Genomic DNA, 15234 nt, shown 5'->3' with positions numbered 1-15234 from the left:
AGAACAATACTGTTGTTCTGTCCTGACTGATTGAAACCAAGTGTCTGCAAAACTGAATATACGATAGTCTCTATACGTATATGCCTTCCAATATTTTTTTTTCCCCCTTTTTATTGTGTTCTGACTCAGAAGGAAAGCCAACTGCTCTGGAATTCCCTGCAAGATGGGAAAGGGCTCTTCCAGGTGGGCTGCAGCTCCAGGGGATCCTGCAGACTCCAGCAGTTTTCCTGGCAAGCGACTTTCGCCATCCAGACTTCCTACCAACCCAGCTCTGCTGGCAGGAGACCAGGCGAAGTTCTCCTGGACTCCTCTGTTGGTTCTGCTGGAGCTACTGGAAAATAAATGATCTTTGGGTAATATATTGGTTTGGACAGGTTGGCAAACTCAAACTTGAAAAGCTTCCAGGCATGTTTTGTTTAAAGGCTTCTCAAGTGCTGTTTCAAAGGGAGCTGCGCTGAGGAGCAGGTTGTCCTGTAATTGCCTAATGCCTCGTTAATCAGCTTTTCTGAAGCACAGGACATACACTAACATCTTGGACTTAATAGAGATCGATTTGATTCAGTAAAGTAAGTCTGCATCTGCAACTAGACACCTTCCCAAACAGCATTTTAAAAAGGTTAGATTTGGTCATTGCTTAAATCAGAAGCAAACTGAATTTTTGAGGTGATGGCGGTGTCAGCTTAGCTGTATCCCCTGGACCTTGCTGGACCCTGTGCTGCAATCGTACGTCCCACCGGTCTTCTCTGTGCAACTGGCATCGTTTAATTTTGCAACCGCCTTTTAATTTAGTGATGTAGACACATTTGATTGGGATGTAAATTGCAGGAAAATGCTGGACAAAGAAATGAAACGCAGCTGGCCCCCGTCAGCCTTAGCCATCGTCTCGGGCTGGACTCCAGCTAGGACAAGGCTGTTGCTACTTGAAGGCGAACAGAGGAGTCACCGTTAAGCCAGAAACATGTCACCCCCTCTGAGAACCACCGTTCTTCTAGATAATGAGGGTTGATCGTTTTGTTCATACCAATGCAATGTACACCACCTCTGAATTCCCAGCTTTTCAGTAAATGTTGCATTCAGAAGAGTCTGAGGGTTGTTGAAGTTAACTGGCTTGACAATGGGTTGTTTTCTTTGTTGGATTTTAATGAGCTTTTGTGGTGAAAGCCAAATTTCTTTACAGTGTAACTTTGTGGGATTTTTTTTTCATGCTTTGATTCAGTTTGACAATAAACTATCTGTGTTATTTTTTTCATCCTCTTCATGTCTGATAATGCATATAGTTGAGGTCTGCCCCCAGAACTCCCCCTCTCCCTCTGCATGCCATTCTCCTTGGGGGAAATACTGGGGGGGGAAAGCAAAGACTTTATAGAATCAGGCCAGAAGGTTCTCCTCATTCCATTCCTGTCCCAACTCTTTGGACTTGCTGGGCTTTAATAAAGATTAAAGCCATGACTGCTAAGCATCAAGGGCTTCTTCCTCTAGCAGCATATTTGGCAGGTAGGTTCGGTTCCCACTCTTTTTCTGTTAACCTGCTGAGATTTGAATTAAACAATCTTGCTGCTTCCAAAGCCACTGAAGCCTGTACACAAGCTGGAGATGAGAAAGGAGCAAGATTCTGGATTCTGGGAGGGGAATAAGGTGGTGGGAGAAAACAGATGGTGCAGACTGGTGGGGTTTCCTATACGACCCTGGTTTAGTTCCTGCGTGCACCATCCCTTACGTTGCGTTCAGGGCACCCCCTGAAGCAGACAGTTGATTCCCCACCTGGCTGCCCTTGGTTTGCACAGATAAACGGGAACCTGAGAGCGGATCAGGAGGCACGTCACTGCATTTTCTTCCAGGCTGCAGCGGCGTCTGTCTCTGTTGCACTTGGCAGTGCCTGTCCTGAGTACGTCCATCAGTGGTGATTTTGAGCAGGTGACCTGACACTGGTCTTGGGTTAACCAGTGACGACCAGTCTATGCTCACACAACATTTATACTCTAAGCAAACTGGAGGGAACTGGGGGAGCTGCCTTTTACTTGAATTGGTTCAAGGTGACCATGTGAAGCTGCCTTTCAGCTGGCACAAGTCTCGGGCTTGGGTCTTCAGGCAGTAGCATCTAAGTATCATGCTAAAGAAGTTTGGTGTAAGTTAAGCATGCGCTAGCAGGTTAGCCCACAGAAATATGAAAGCCTGACATATTTTTGTGTTTGTGTTTTTAATAGGAAAATCATCTTATAAATGTTTTTCAGATATTTTTTTTTCCTAATCTCTAACTAATCACCTGGTTACCACGTGCCATACTATGAGAGGTTGAGAACCGTAGATACATGTAAAATTCATACGTGTTTTTATGTGCCTGAAGTTTTGGGGCATGATATCTGGTGTCTTGTGCCACTTTGTTCCTTCATGAGCAAATGTGTTTGTGAGAAGAGAGGAGGATTTTTGTTGAGACCTGAGCCCATTTCTAGCTTAGTGGGGCCACATGCTGTGTAAGAGTAGAGGTAAGACTGAGCACGTCCAGGTTCCTGCCCTTGGCTCTGCATCACGGGGCCAGGTAGCTCCGTGGCCCTTAATTTTCCTTTCAATGTTTTCTCTAAATAGTGCGTGGAGCCTTGATGTCGTCTGAACCCTCTGTAACACACCTTAGTAATTCAGTTAAGGCAGGTTCAGATGAATAGTAGTTCACTGGCCTGATCTCTTAATCTGCTGAACAGATCTTGAAATAATAACTGGAGGGGTACAGGCAAGTATTTGGGATGATGATGGTTGCAGTTGGAAAATGCTTGGACTCCTGCATCCCGGAGAAGAGGATGAGTAGGCAGAAAGGATGGGAGCTCGGGGAGGTCTGGGGTGACTTTGTGGCACTGAACTGTGGTGGGCCAAGCTGTGACATGGTCTGGCAGTGGGTGTACTTGGCTTTTATACATCTGTGATCAAAGTTTTATGAAAATGAGAGGGTTTTAAAGGCTCGGGACATGCAGGGCTTGGTCACACCACGAGATGGTGCAGCTGTGCAGCATTGGCTTTTAAAGGCGCCGTAAAGGAAATTTAAAAGATACTATCTCGAGTAAAAGCATCACCAGAACTTTGCTATCTGAATCTCCTGCCAGGGTTGCGCTCCGCAGGTCCACGGATAACGTCTTCCTTCAGTTAAAAATATCTCTTAGTATTTCAGAGGCAATTTCTTCATTTGCCCAATGAATGTTCAGTTTCCTTTGCAAAAGGAACGGGTGTCTTCACCACTGAATGCAGGGCAGGTAAGTACTCACGATAATTTTAGTTACTGATTATTTTTTTTTTCCATGAAAATGCAGAATTGTATGATAAGCACATAAAAAAATAGAGAAATTGGTATCTCTCAAATAGTTGAGTTGTTACACCTTGCCCTAGTGTGTAAACCTTGTTTCTTCAAAAAGCTTTGCTGCTAACCTTTTTCTTCTTTTTTTTTTTTTTTTTAAAGCAACAACATTTTAAATTGTTTGGGATTTGGCTGACGTACATCACGAGAACCGTGGACAAATGTTAAGTCTCCAGGGGGCGGGGGAAAAAAAAAAAAAACAGAAAGAAATAAGTCAGGTGCCAAACTGGCAGGTGTGTAACGAGGCATCGCTCCCGCGCCTGTTCCGATTCCCCACCGGCGCGAGCGCACTGAGCCGTGCGTGATGCCCGCGGCGCGGCCGAGACCAGAGCCAGCGCGGGGGCGAGGGGGGACGGCAGCCGGGCCAGAAAGGCAGCCTCTTCTGGGGGGTGGAACAGGCTTGGAGGGCTGCGTCTCCCCCTGAAATCAAATCAAATCATTGAGTTTGGAAAAGGTCTCTGAGATCATCAAGTCCAACCGTCAACCCAACGCCGCCATGCCCACTAAACCATGTCCTGAAGTGCTTTGTCTACATGCTTTTTGAATACCTCCAGGGGTGGTGACACCACCACTTCCCTGGGCAGCCTGTTCCAATGCCTGACAACCCTTTCGGTAAAGAAATTTTTTCCTAATATCCAGTCTAAACCTCCCCTGGTGCAACTAGAGGCCATGTCCTCTCGTCCTATCGCTTGTTACTTGGGAGAAGAGACCGACCCCCACCTCACTACACTCTCCTTTCAGGTAGTTGTAGAGCGATCAGGTCTCCCCTCAGCCTCCTTTTCTCCAGGCTAAACAACCCCAGTTCCCTCAGCCGCTCCTCATAAGACTTGTGCTCTAGACCCTTCCCCAGCTTCGTTGCCCTTCTCTGGACACGCTCCAGCACCTCCATGTCTTTCCTGTAGCGAGGGGCCCAAAACTGAACACAGGACTCGAGGTGCAACCTCACCAGTGCCAAATACAGGGGAACAATCACCTCCCTGCTCCTGCTGGCCACACTATTTCTGATACAGGCCAGGATGCCGTTGGCCTTCTTGGCCACCTCGGCACACTGCTGGCTCATATTCAGCCGGCTGTCGACCAGCACCCCCAGGTCTTTTTCTGCCAGCAGTTAGCACATTGTCTGGTTTCACGTGCCCAGCACACGCTCTTGTTCACTGCAAGAAGGTTGGTTTTGCAACCCATAAGCCTCCCTTGCAGCCCATCTCCCTGGCTTTCTGCTCTCATTGTGCGTTCGGTTGCGTGCTGCTTCCCACCTGGAGAACCTGCCCTCTGAGGGGAGACTGAAGGAGTTAGGTCTTTCCTCCCTGGAGAAGAGAAGGCTCGAGGGGACCTCATCACAGCTTTCCAGTACTTAAAAGGTGTCTACAAAGAGGACAGAGGCTCTCTCTTTACAAGAAGTCATGGAGAAGACAAGGGCCAATGGGTACAAGTTGCACCAGGAGAGGTTTTATCTTGACAAAAGAAAGACATTTTCTACAGTGAGAACAGTCAATCACTGGAACAACCTCTCCAAGGACATGGTGGAGTCCCCATCGCTGGACGTTTTCAAGAAGAGTTTGGACGGGGTGCTAGATAACGTCATCTAGGCTCCCCTTCCTGTGAAGGTTTGGACCAGATGATCTTTCGAGATCCATTCCAACCTGGGCTGTTCTTTGATTCTACGACTCCCACGTGTCTTCTTCCACCTCCTGGCAGGCTGTCCCCAGGAATGGGGTGGCCACCCGTCCTGGTGAAGGAGGAGGGCTCAGCTGCTCCAGCAGCCAATGAGGATTCATCCAACCAGGGTATCACCCCCAGCTCTGCTACAAACCCTCCAGCTTATCTTGGACACGCTTCTGGCTCAGTTGTTCCCCCCTCTTTTGCCCCTGCTTTTAGACGAATGAACAGATTTCCTTGAGCGTTCGTTGTTTTACTTCTCCAACTGCAAAACATCTGGACTGGAGGTCACTAAACCCCTTGCAATCCTGCTCCTCGTTAATTCTGGGGAGCAAAACCGCTCTTCTCATTCAGTTAGAATATTTTTATTTTGCACATATTGCCATTTGAGTAGAGAAACATCGTTACTAGAAGGAAAGATGAGTGTTCACCAATGAGACAACATGGGGCCAAGAGATGCTGATGGGTGTTTCCAGACACGTATGGGAGAAGCAAAACCCATCTGGCTTCACCAGGAACATGATGCACCATGGGGTGAATTGCTAATTTAACCTGAAGGTTCATTCATCCTCTTACAGCCATCCAAATATTTCGACAAGGCACAGCTCCAGCCTCAAATCAGTGTGTTTATTAATATAAGCTGCCCTTGCAAAGAGTGAAAAAGGTCGTTCTTGTGGATTTAAATAAGCACCACAGGTTTTCCTGCCTTCCTGTGGTGAGGGGGAGGCTGCCTTGAAAGTTAAATCCCAGGCTGGGATCCATGCCTGGGCCGAATTCCTGGCTTTTCTAGGTGACAGCTTTGCCCATCGTGGGCAGCCTCCAGCTGCACGGGGCCCCGGGGGGTGCTGGAGCTAATGGGACCCTACTGCAAGGAACGCCTGCATCTCTGTTAGCAAAACAAAGACGTTCTCTGTGCTGCAAAAATCAGATTATCTGCGAATACGCATTCCCCATGAGATGCAGAATAAAGGTGCAACTCGGTTAATGTAACCCAGCCAATACAGAGAATTTAAATTAAAAGGAGAAAAATTCCTTGAGAGGCATCTCCCAACCTTTACAGTGATATATACCCTGTGCCAGGGAAAAGGTCAGCTCCAGTTAATGACTTGATGTTAAAAGTGGCTCTGATCTCCCCAAGATCCTGTTTCTCTTTGAATCGTTTCTGTTGCTTGGATGCTGTTGGGGGCACAGGCTCCTCAGCTCCGCACCGATGGAAATTATCTGAGTTCCCATCATCTGAGGGGTAAAAAAAAAAAAAAAAAATCTACAAATAATATGTTTTCTTATATCTTCTGTAAAGACTGCAGCCTCATCTCATTTGATTCTGTGTCACCCTGACTCTCCTGAAAATTGGGAGCTGGGGGAGAAACGCCTTTCAACTGCCTGCAGTGAGTCAGCTACAGGCAGCAAAGGGAATCGGTTTTTCTGCCTGCTTTAGATTTTCTAAATTTTAACTTTAAAGAAAATCAAGTTCTTCTTTAACTTCTTCTTTGTAACCAGGTTGTCAGCTCTGATGCTTTCGTGGTACATTTTTAAAATAATGAATTTGATGTGCTCTCTGACAGGCTGGATTGCACAGGCACTGGGTTTGTGTGTTCTCACCCATTTTTAGGGATCTCGCAACCAAAATGGGTATCAGCTCCATCGTGGATACAGAATTGTTGAAGCACAGCGACTACTTAGTCATAATAGCAGGTTCCCTTCCCTAATATCTTTTTCAGCTCTAGAGCAGATATACCCCAAGAACTATTGCATGATAACAGCGAAGCAGGAATTGGATCATTATGAACCTCCGTAATTAAAGAGAATAGCAGCTCATCCTCCAGCGAGACGAGTGGTTTGATAAATGTAGAGAAGGGCTCCAGCAAATGAAGCGGTTCAGGATCTGATGAAACTTAGCCCAGAGGGAAGTGAAACACAGGTTAGCTGCCAAGGCAGACGGTGGAACAAGAAACCAGAGTGGTTTATGGGTCTCTGCCTTCAGAGTGGAAGAAAGTAGTCACCGTTTCATGTTCCTCAGCAGCCTTGTAAGAAACATGGTAGTAGAAGGGGGAGCGCTCCATTGAGAGGCAACGTACCCATTTTACAGATGGGAAGTGGAGGTGTAGGAGGGAAGAGGAGAGGCCACCCCAGACCATGTAAGTCACCTGTGGCAGAGCTTGGATATTGGATCTGGGTCCTCTCCGTCCCACTCCGTGGCTCACAACATTGTCCCCTCCCCACAAGCTCACCACCCAGGTACTCAGAGGCTGTTGGTGATGAAATACTGTCAGTCTTTACTGGACTGAGGCGTGTTTGATTTACTGGTCCATACAGACTTGAAGCCCAAACCACCTAACCCTGGCTGGGGGAGGAAGGACACCTCCAACCGTAGGCAACCCTTCCCCATCTCCATGGGAGACCATCACCCTCTCGGCTCTGCAGCACATCTCTCCAGCCCCCCTGATGTTTGCTGTGGTGGGGGGCCAGATGGGCTACAAGAAACCACATCCAATGCAGTGCCCTATGCCTTGGTAAAGCTGAAGGACTGAAGTGGGAAGAGCATTCTTAAAAGCCTAATCTTGCTTGTGTCTCTATATCCTGCCGTTGCATCAGCTTTGGTTTGGATCTGAGTCACCCAGGCTGTGCTGATGTAACAGCCAAGTGCTAGAACAACTTGGGTTCACTGATCAAAATAAATGCTTTGCATCCTGGTATAAAACCACAAACCATCTCCTGTCTCTGGTTCCCCACAGGTATGGACTCCAGACGCAGCACATCACCTCGAGGTAGCCCGTCCACCAGGCTTTACAAACCTCCCATCCCTTGCCTCATGGTAGGAGCTTGTTCTTGACAAATTATTTTCAGCAGAAGCTGGCAATCTGGAACAGCAGAGTAATGTCTGGAGTAAATTCAAGTCATGGTTGAGCATCAGCTATAGCTTATAAAATCGTCTTGACGTAGTATGATAGTTAAGGTGAAATTTGCTGTAGGGAAGCATCTCTCCTGCAAAAGGAGAGGATTAGTAAGTGCGTGGTGAGCACTAGCAGGTCATTTTGGTGGAGGGGGGATGCATGTTTCCTCCCAGAGACTTCTAACTTCATTCTGGGACATCAGAGATTTCAGTGTAGGAGAAAAGATCCCGCCTGCCATGGCACCGCTGAGAAAACCCTGCCAGGAAAGGTGTGACGTGGAGCAGGATTTTCTGTGCTGTGTCCTCCCACTGCTGTACTCCATGCTCTGGACAGCTGGTTCTTCCATCGTGACCGTGATTAGAGGTGGGTGAAAGTGCTCTGAGTTGCTTTTTTAAATGCCAGTCTTTTACCAAAACAAACCACAAACTTGTCCATTCCTACAAACCTTCTGCTCACCTCTCCTGTTTTACAGCCAGCTGTAGAGCAATGAAAAAACGTCAAATTTCTTAATAGCATTTTTGAAGTTCAAAACAGTTCTGTGATTCTTATTTCCCATTTTTTCCTTAAATGAACAGCAACTACAGCCTAGTTAATTTTATCTGCTAACAGCCTCAAGAGCTGGTCTAAGGTCTGTTATAAATAAGCTGCACTGCTGTAATGAAAGAAACACAGAGATGGGAAAACAAAGGCTGCTACAGTACAGGTGAGCTCTGTTTGGCCTCTGAACATTCAATTTGAAGTTGCAGCTGGCCTAAACCACTGTTCAAGGAAAAGAAGAGGAGAGAGATGCTGATTTCTAAATGGTCCCACTCCAAGCCTGGAAATTGTATGAAGGCATAGTCCTGTTTTCCTAAATGTCTGTTCAGAGCGTATCCTGATGCTCTATTTAAAAATGCACAGTGGCAAGGTAGGAAGGGAGAATGACTTTATCAGGCTAAGGTAAGTGGGAGGATGGGAAGCACAAGCTGTCAGGTACCAGAGCTGCCTTCAGATCTGTAAGCAACTTCAAAGCACTTCAACAAAACGCTCGCTGTCTGAGTTGGAAAACGTGCAAGATCGGGGAAAAATAACGTCAGATGCTTCTTGCTGGGAAAAATGGTCGTGGGAGAAGTCTCCCTCATTGCAGGTCAGCCCCAGTCACTGGGTGGCAATAGTCAAAAAGTCATATTCTCTTGAGGTTGGTGTTTTCCCTGCAGTTACCTGCTCCGGGTGATGTTTGTCTCCATCAGTTGCCTGTCCAGGGTATGTAACATAGCTTTGCTCATCCTTCAGCTCCCCCAGCCTGATCCGAAGCACATTGCTTACAGGAAATTTGGGCAAAAATTGCTTTAGTCATGCCCAAAGCTCCATAGAAAGAACTAAACCCTCCTGTCTCAAAGTCATCTTCTTAAGCTCAGTGGACTTGGTGGGGCTTTCCAAAGATCATTTCTTAATGCAGTTTCCCCCAGGGAGAACCATTTCCCGCATGGTTTTGGTTACTGCCTTGAGTGAATCGAATTATCATGCTAGGGGAAGATAAAAGAGAGGCACTATTTTAAACACCGCTGTTGTTTTAGGGAAGCTCCATGCAAAATTACGTTGTTGTCAGCAGGGCTGTGGATACAGTCACAGGTGACTGATGGTCTCCCAGCCGAACCGGGGAAGCAGTGTTTGTGATGGGTTTCTGAAGCCATGGAGGAGCTATCTGCAGGTCAGACACCGTGAGGAGTAGAGGTGAGCCTTCCCAGTGATGATTAAAATTAGAGATGTCAGCAGGGACTTCTTCCTTCATGATAAATCCAAGCAGATCAAATATACAAATAGAGACCAGAAGACTGCATTGTAGGGAGCCATGCTGCAGAAAGTGAGCAGGGAGATGTGATGGATGACAAGGTCTGGATCACTTACACCGTGCTTCGGAAGAAAAAACAACCACAAGTTTAAAATAACAAACCATTGCCAAAAAAAAAAAAAAAGTCTAATTCGAGGAATATATTCAAAAGGAGAGTTATGTAAAATCTGGGAAATAATTGCTGCTGCTCTACTGGATGCCAGAGAGACTTCAGTTGGAGCTGTGGTCAGTGCCAGTGTGCTCTAAGGCAGAAATTATAGATAAAGTGGGCTGGCAGAGCCACAGAAGGGAGAGTACAGAAAGCATGGCCCATAGGAAAACAGCACACAGAGAGGTTTTTCTAGAAGAAAGAAAAAGTTGTGTCGGGATAAATGCCTGGTTTTCAGCAGGATGTCAGATTTGTGTCACATCTAGAAAATGGCTTAATTTTCAACAACAAAGATTTCAGCAATGTATTAGGACTACTGTACAGCTACATCCTAGCTATAAGTGAGCACGATGCGGTTGGAGTAGATGATTGTTGTAGGTCCCTTCCAACTGAAATCTAATCTAATCTTCTTTTCTCTTTCTCTCCTCAAATCCAACCACAACACTCTGGCAGCGTACGAGTCTGCAGGCTTCAAACATGGCTGGGCACAAGCTGTGTGGCCTCTTCAGCATCCTTCACATTTCATATTTCCCTTGTGTAAGTGGGGACACCCCTCATCTGGACAAACATAGCATGCACCCTGCCACCATCACCATGCTGCGGGTGATGCTTCTTTCCCTTGACCCCCCCCAAGAGTCTCTGGGACCATGAGGAACCCTGCATTTCCGTAGGCTAGTATCTGCAACTGGGATTTTCTGGCATGAATTCATCTGGACTCACTTCAAAAGTAAGTGTTGTGAAAGCTCCCAGTGGCTGGGCAGGATGCTTACCTGCTGCTGCTTTGCTTTTGGGGAGCATGAGGTGCAAAGCACCCAGCGAAGCAGCCTTAGAGGAGCCTTTGGGAAGTGTAATCCGGCTGGGAAGGCTGGTTTAGGAGAAGAGAAAGGGGATGTAAGGAAATAGCTTCAAGCCTGTGTCATCGGAGATTTGAAGCGTTTTGGAGTTTGGCTGAAATGGCTGAGAGCTCGGGTGTGGGTTTTTATTGAATAATCACCACTTTCTGGGTAAAGTGGAAAATGTTCCTAAGAAATCTCTAATTTTTCAGTCGTTCTTGCAAAAAAGCAACTCTGGACCATGCACTTCCTACGTGTAAAGTGCAGTCTTTTGAAAATGGCAGGTCCTTTGCTTCCCGGGCAGGTTATCGGAGCAGCAGTCCCTGTGCTGCACCCAGCCTCCTGCTGAGGAAGCAAAGATTGCAGCTGCCAGGACCAGCAGAGATGTGCAAACACGCACATTGCTCGGTGCTAACTGCTCGCCTCCAGCTTCACTCGCGCCGCCTGGAACTTGGAAACCAGTCCATCCTGTTCAAATCCCCTCCCTCAACTGGTTCCTGGCCTTCAGCGCCTTAGAGATGGGCTTTTCCCTTGTGGGACTGGAAAAATGATTCATCCACCAGCCCAGGAATGCAACCCTGGAGGCATCGTTTGCGGTCCTCTCCCAAAATGCTCTTCTAGAGCTGGATTTCTGTGTGGAAGGAATGTGGTCTGGAAAAGTCCTCCCCAGTAATTCCTTGAGCAAAGAGGAGTCGAGTCCCAGTCTCATCCAGATCCTCACCAGGGACAGAAAACATCCTAAAACTGAAGACGGGTGCAGCAGATCCACCCTGATGGCCAGGACTCGCTTCCTACTCGGGGTGCGAGTGCCCTGCCCTTCCCTCCTCCCGAGGCTGGTGAGCCTCAGTATCACCCTCCTCCTCCTCCCCGTTTGCAAAGGGAGCGATGCTTCGCACTCCAGGCGAGGCAAAACACGTGCGAACATGGCCAGAAAGCCCGTGGGTGAGTGCGCGTTGATGCCATCACGTACGCGGCGATGTCCCTGGCATCTCGTTATCGTCCGTCCCCAAGCAGTTTTGGTAAGAAGTGAAATCGCTCGTTGTGTTGTGCGGATGCCTACGGGTAGAGCCGGTGTCCATTCGCTCTGTTGGATAATATGTTTAAGCCTAATAAGCCAAGCCCTGGGCATAAAAGACGCAATTCTGTGACTTCTGATGCTTTCCCCTGCATGCCAAAAATTGCTAAGGTAATACTGCCCTTTGCAGCATGGGCTATTTATGTGGGCTATTGTTCAGGAAACATAAGAAGGAGAGACAGGGGAGTGGCACAAGGATGCCCCGAGCACAACCTCTCGCTTGTATTAGGAGTTCCATCCCGCACAGAAGTAACGTGAGTTTCTTCTTTAGTGTTCAAACACGGTAACCAGAACTGCCCAGGAAAAGGTTCTCGGCTCATTTGAGCTCCTCACCAGTGTCATTGCTCCAACCCGTTAAGAGCGGGCAGCTTCAGTGTTTTCACTGACTAACCACCAAAAGGCTCTCAGGAGGAATGGGGTGTATCAGCCTTAGGGCAAGGTTTTGCCTGAAAATGAGAGGGTCTTAGGAAGTACCACCATTCCTCACCAGCCTCTCATGCAGAGCTTGATGGCGGCTGGGGGGACACTGTTACTTGTTGGCACCCAAACTCATAGCTGGCTTTTTAGATCTAAATGCAACATGGTAGGACGTATGGCCCAGTGGGTAGTTTAGGGGAAACAAGAAACCTGGGTTTCAGCTCTGGCTTTGACTTTCTGGAGATCAGTTCTGACAAGGCAACTTAACTCTCTAGACAGTGATGTTGCCTAAAAAGTGGCTGCATGAATTCTTCAATCACTGAAACATCTGTAATAATGAAAAACAAGTTGTTTCCCTCAAACAGCCCTTCCTCTTCCTTTCTCAGAGAAGCTCTATGGGTCCTAGTTAACCCAACCTTCTCCAGCCCACCCTACATGTGATCTTCTACGTGTCGTCCTTGGGCTGGTCTACAAGAAGTAGGTGGAGACAACGTGGGGAAGTGCATACAGCACCCAGCAAAGTGCCTGATCTTCATTCATCAGCCGGACCAAGGCTGTGATGGGTATCGCTGCCCTCCTCATCCTCACAGCAGCAGTAGGGGAGCTCCTTCCAGCAGCCTGACGTGACATCTGATGTTGGGGGGGGGGTAATGGACCAAGCATGCAGTCAGACGTAGACAGTGCTCTGCGCCCTTTGGGGACCCTGGAAAACAGGGAGAGGCAACGTGTAGCAGGATGACAATTTCCCAGCCTTTAGGGTGATTGATTTTTCTTGCTCCTTCCTGGTTGGCACAGGCAGGGCTGCATTCCTGCAAACAATAGCTCGCCTCCGGGCTGGCCCCAGCCCCGGCTACCTGCTGTATCATCAGCCCTGTAGGCAAGATCTTGGCTCTGCCTGAAGGTCCCTCGGCTCAGCAGCTTGTGTGGTTTGTCCTCCCACCCCTTCGCGTCCTAAGATTTGGAATTCATTAGCTCTGTTTAGCAGATGCGAGCAACAGGGGATGGTAAGCTCAGCTCAGCTACCGGACTACCTGTCCTGGGGAAATTTTTGCTCTGTTTTGGGGAAAGACTCTGGGGAACAAACTCAAAAGTCCCCAAGAAAAATCCAGATCCTCTCCCAGGGCACAGTTCCCATCTGACACGGTACATGGACGTCCCCTACCCTCTCCGTATCTGGGCACCACAGCCTGGCAGCTGCTATAGCACTAATTTCACGGAGGAGGCTGGAGTGCGTCGGCAGCAGGGCAGGGCTTCAGGATTTCATCCCCCACACCAGCCCTTATCAGAAAGTGACTTTCTGTAGTCACAGGTGCAGCTGGGTCACTGAAATGAGATGGGTTAAAAATGAAGTTTGCAAGGAAGGGTGGAGTTGTTTTGTGGGCACTCAGGTATGGTCACCAATGTGAGCAATCAGGTTTCCCACAGTTGTGAAAGCTGCTGGTCTGCCTGAATGCTAAAAAAAAAAATAAACAGTGAGGGCGAGAGCTCCAGCAGCCTTTGCCAGTAAAGCCAGCATGTCCTGCAACGACACCTTTCAGCATCCAGTGATGCTAGCACACTTTAAAACCATTGGGACCAGTTGGCTTTACTGAGTGCTAAAGGACCAGCCTTGTACCCCACAGGAGAGAAACCCAGGTCAGATCTCCTGCAGGGTTGGGGTGAGCTGTTGGAGACCTGAGTCGACTTTCTTGTTCTTGCACGGACATCCTGTTTAATCTTGTCCAAAAGGTATAAATAACCTCTGTTCGCTTGAGCTCCCACATGACAAGAAGACATTAATCCTTCATCTCACTTGCTTGTGGTGTGATTTTCATGAAAGGACAATCCCAAGGAGCCTGGACCTCGGGGGGTTGTCACCACCATGGCACAAGTGAGTTACTCCTCTGCTGCCCCAGGGCTGCGGCTGGATAACCTTTGCCAGGCTCGTACGCCCATTTACCAGTGCCGGTGCGGCTGAGCGTCCCCTGCCTGGGCAGCCTTTGCTGCAAAATGTCTCCTTTCTACCGGATTCAGCTGATGCTGGAAATCGCAGAGGCTCTGCTCGATGACCCTGACCAAAGCGTGCTGGAATTTGCTGGGTTTCATAAGGTTTTCATTAGGGCTGAGAGAGAGCCCCTGAGGTTTTGTGAAACTCCAAAACTATCTGTACAGCAGTTTGCAAAACCGCCTCGCTTGTAGGGATGTTTGTTTTTACTGATCCTCTCTGCTTTTTGTCCTCTTCTCCTCATTCTTTGTCTTCTTCCTCTTCAAGATTCGTGTGCTGCTCTACCTAGGGGAAACACCTGGTCCAAACCACGGCTGAGGACTGAGGACAGGGTGGTGACAGGATGCTCAGGAGGAGGTTTGTCTTCACTATCAAGCTGCCAGGCTGGTGCTTAGGTTTGTTCTTGTCTTTACTACCCAGTTCCTGCAGTGATACTGGTTGGGAAACCTTATCCATCTCCCTGGTATCATCCCTACAACAGCAACTGATAATCCCTGCTACCGTATTAAGACAGATATGAGACAGGTAAACATCTCAGTGCAAGGCTCCCACGGTGCCTTACCCTGGGATTAAGTCTGTAAGTCATCTGTATTTGCTTTGCAAAGGGCTGAATTGGGATTTAAGATCTCTAGAAGAAGAGTGTAATTTAATAACAGTAATCAGCGGCTGATAGTCTGGGTCCTCAGCTCAGCTGGTTGTGGCTTATGTAAAAATGAGAAAAACACTCAGGAACAGGAACACGATAGTTTTGTTTTCCTGCATGTTGTTCCCCCATGGTTAGATTTTGTGAAGCCCACCATGTCTCCTTAAAGCTCACCCCATTAGACTCTCCATCTCTTTACCTAAAGGACCAAGTCTTGCTGAGCCTTCATTGCCACACAGTACTTCCCTGAAGCTTTTTGGCATTCTGGAAAAACAGGCTAATTACCTGAAGTAAGTAGTACCAAATCTAAGCTTTTCTAGCACAAACCTCATTCATCCTAGCAGATAGTCAGCCAATAACCCAAAGAACACCGGGTGCCCAATCTCTGGCATCAGCGTTAGGAGTCAGGTTTG

This window comes from Haliaeetus albicilla, chromosome 2, assembly GCF_947461875.1.
Source record: "Haliaeetus albicilla chromosome 2, bHalAlb1.1, whole genome shotgun sequence".
Lineage (NCBI taxonomy): Eukaryota > Metazoa > Chordata > Aves > Accipitriformes > Accipitridae > Haliaeetus > Haliaeetus albicilla.
The sequence above is the reverse complement of the archived record's forward strand: the minus strand, read 5'-3'. Positions refer to the sequence as shown.